Raw genomic sequence first — 3,514 nt, 5'->3', positions numbered from 1 at the left:
ACTAGTGCAATAAACTAAGGCAAACAGTATGTATGGTGTATATCAATGTAACACAAAGTGGTCTGACCTTTGAAGAAATAAAGAGAGAGGACTCACTTAGATTAGCAGATGGCACTAACACATGAGCTGGCTGGCATGGCATTTCTCTGAAAACAAAGAAAGGGAGAAAATATGTATGAGCTTCTAACCATATCTTCCAACCACAAAATGCAGCCAGTTCAATGTAAATCAGCTGGTGTTTAGATTGACTCGTGGTATCTGACGTCATATCTTAGTTGTAGACAGCTGATGGTGATAGTTGGTAATAATTCAAATTTTAGAAATGAAATTGTTTATGCCCACACATCATCTTGTTTGTCAATGTGGGTGAAATTGTTCATTAAGTTGTTTAGTAAAGACATTTTCAGCAAACAAACAAATACAGCATCAATAAAAAACACACTCCAATATGTTTATGTGATACATTTAATTAGTAGTTACATTGCAGATTCTGATTAATACTACTAAATAAAATTAACAAATACATTATAATGTGTTATCATGGATAAAGATGAGACTTGACTGCAACCCAGCAGTGTATATGATCGTCAGTATTATAATGTAATATTTTTCTGAAATGTACTGTTCTGCATAATGAGTACTTTCATTTTGTTTTTTGTACTTCTAGTATATGTTGATGCTTATACTTTTGTACTTTTTCTGAAGTAAAATTTTGAATTCAGAGCTTTTACTTGTTACAGATTATTTTGTTGTTTTGCTACTTTTACTTATGTAAAAGATCTGAGTACATCTTCCACCACTGGTAAGCAGCACTTTACTGTTAGCTGGTTGAGGTTGAGTTATTTTCAACTACTTTTCGCAGAGCAGTGTGGGCCAGTGATTCCCAACTAGGTGATTGGGCTTCTTCCAAAGGGTCACACATCTGATATGTCATGAGATGATTAATGGAGTAAGAGGGGAAGAAAAGTTTCCTCGGCCTTTGCTTTCTCTGTGAAATGCAGGATCATTTAAAATCTTTGTGCCTCAAACAGTTATTTAACTGAAAACACAGAGCGTAGAAGGGGCATGTCTCTTTGTAAAATGTGGAGATGTGATTGTGTTAGTTTAAGTGTGATCTTCAGGCTCTCCTCTACTCTGCAATCTTGTCAACTATTAGTTTTAAAACTTGTCGAATGACATATGTTGCAATTTCAATTAAGTACTCCTCAACTGCTCTGTCTTCCAAATGATTGGTATGATTGCTGGCAGCCATCAATACTTTACTGAAATTATTTTAAGTAACATTATTTCGACTGAAGATATAGCTTTTTTGTTCATTTTATTTCAATAATAACAACATAAATCTCTGTATTATAAGAATGAGAGTAGAGAGGAAACTGAAGCAAGGCTGGAATTGTGTCTGTCAGTCACAGTTTCCTTTTTCTAATGTGTGGGCAAGAAGCTTGACGCAAAATATTTCCTATGTTCTTACTTCCCGCAGTCATTTTGACTTGTCATTATAGAAAAAGCGCAAGTGTACCTAACAATATTACTGGCATTAACAATGTCTGCCTGCTGGCTCACTGTCAACGCTTAAAATAAAGCGGGTCATCATCCATTACATCACTTCCACCTGTGCTTTTCTGTTGCAACAAGCCAAAATGTCCAGTGTGAAAAAGGTCTGTAAGCATCTCTGTTTCACAGCAGGATGTCAAATTCACCTGTGAGCAAACAGCCATTACTAAAATACACTTGATACAACGTGAATATGCAAGTTGAAATGATATTCCACCCTTAGACATTCGGAAAAACCTTCATAAAATGTTAAGACAAGGTGATGACAAGCAATTCTTGGTGGGAGTTTTGCTGATAAGGGATTAGCAGGTGATTGCTTCGTAATAACGCCTTGCACCCCGTGGAACATAGTAAAACAGATACAAGTCATCCTTCGGTCCTTATTTGGTGTCTTCTTCCTCTGACGTGTCTGTATACTGTGGTTTCAGAGTGTCAGGATGTCAATATAAAGTGGCAAATTAGAGTGTGTAGGGTATTCAACCTCTCTGCTCAACCTACCAGCGCTGTCTCACGGTCTCTTTCAAAGACATGAAGAACATTACAGGTCTTGCACTGATGATGGCCGCAATGGTCTCCGCAGTACAATTACACTGCAATGACACAGTGCTGCTGAATCACATTATTGCCGAGGTAGACACCCTGATACCCATGATAACGGTAAGAAAACTACAAAACTACACATCATTGATTTGTTTGTTTTATAATATACTGATTTACATATCTTGTCATTGAAGGACCAGCACCTAAAGATCACAGACATATCACCAGATCGACTCTCATGTGTGGTATGTTGGAAACCATTTCTGATTGGGATTATTGTACACATGACGTTTGTCTGACATAGTAGATGTAAACTTGCATGGAACTTATGAACTCCTTAAGATGAAGCTCAGCTGGTTTCTTCAGATTGATTCCGTGCTAACTCCAACATGTTCAATGCCACTACTGTACTAATTGTGTCTTTCTCTTCACAGGAAGGCTTCTTCTGTAAGGCTGAGATGGCTCTGGAGAAATACGGAAAATCGCCTTCAGTCGATGTATCAACCCTCGACCGTCTGTTGCTGCAGTACACGGTAAAGATAAATTCAATGTGATTGAAGATGTGTTCAGCCAGAATGCATTAATTAAATGTCTAATTGTTACTCTATAAAGCTTCTGTTCCAACAATGAATATGCTCTTTAATGTCAAATGTCTTCTTCTTCACTTTAGTTTTGTGTTCAGCTAAATCTTTGACCACTTAAAACTGAAATTGTCATAATGATTTTGTTTCAGAAAGCAAAGAATGTCACATACTGTCCTCTGAACACAAAGAAGAAATGTGGCATGAAACGATTTTTGGAGAAAGTCAAGATTTGTTCAAGAAGAGCACTGGAGAACAATATAATGACATGTCCTTAATAAGTTATTTCTATTTATTGTGAAACATAATATTTATTTTCCTACATATCTTATTTTTGTACTGTTTGTATTTATACATCAATAAATTATAATGGCACAGTGGTTTGTTGTTAAAGTCTGTTTCTTGTGCTTATGTTTTGGGTATGAGCGATCCATCATCAGTGTTCAAGTAAAAGTCTCCGGTTAACCAGTAGCAGCAGTTTCACGCTGAAGTACACAGTGAAGAACGCTTTCAGGTTTACACATTTTACAACAGTAGGAAACGCTAATAATAATAATACGTGTTCATATAACCTTTTTTAAAGCAACAATAAAAAACAGGAATATTGCCGATTTAATTATGAAAGTGGCAAAGAGCAACAAGAATGTGAGATAAAACGTGTAAAATAATTTAATAAATAAAATATCCAGGGGTTTGGTGCATGTAAACATTTGACATACGTCATGATACAAAATAAAAGTCAGTTTGCAGCTACAGAACATCATAAAAAAAAGATCTCCACAAAAACCTCATACTAGTGCAATAAACTAAGGCAAACAGTATGTATGGTGTATATCAAT

The 3,514-nt window shown here is 35.9% G+C and overlaps 1 long non-coding RNA gene across 1 annotated transcript; it reads left to right on the top strand.

Moving 5' to 3' along the window:
- Positions 1–2,287: 2,287 nt before the first annotated feature.
- LOC116379865 (uncharacterized) lies at positions 2,288–3,063 on the top strand. Its single transcript, XR_004212483.1, has 3 exons — positions 2,288–2,339; positions 2,529–2,627; positions 2,828–3,063. It is a non-coding gene; the product is annotated as an uncharacterized LOC116379865 (long non-coding RNA).
- Positions 3,064–3,514: the final 451 nt, after the last annotated feature.

Source organism: Anarrhichthys ocellatus, unplaced genomic scaffold, assembly GCF_004355925.1.
Source record: "Anarrhichthys ocellatus isolate YVR2014 unplaced genomic scaffold, GSC_Weel_1.0 scaffold5406, whole genome shotgun sequence".
Classification (NCBI taxonomy): Eukaryota; Metazoa; Chordata; class Actinopteri; order Perciformes; family Anarhichadidae; genus Anarrhichthys; species Anarrhichthys ocellatus.
The sequence above is the reverse complement of the archived record's forward strand: the minus strand, read 5'-3'. Positions and strand labels throughout refer to the sequence as shown.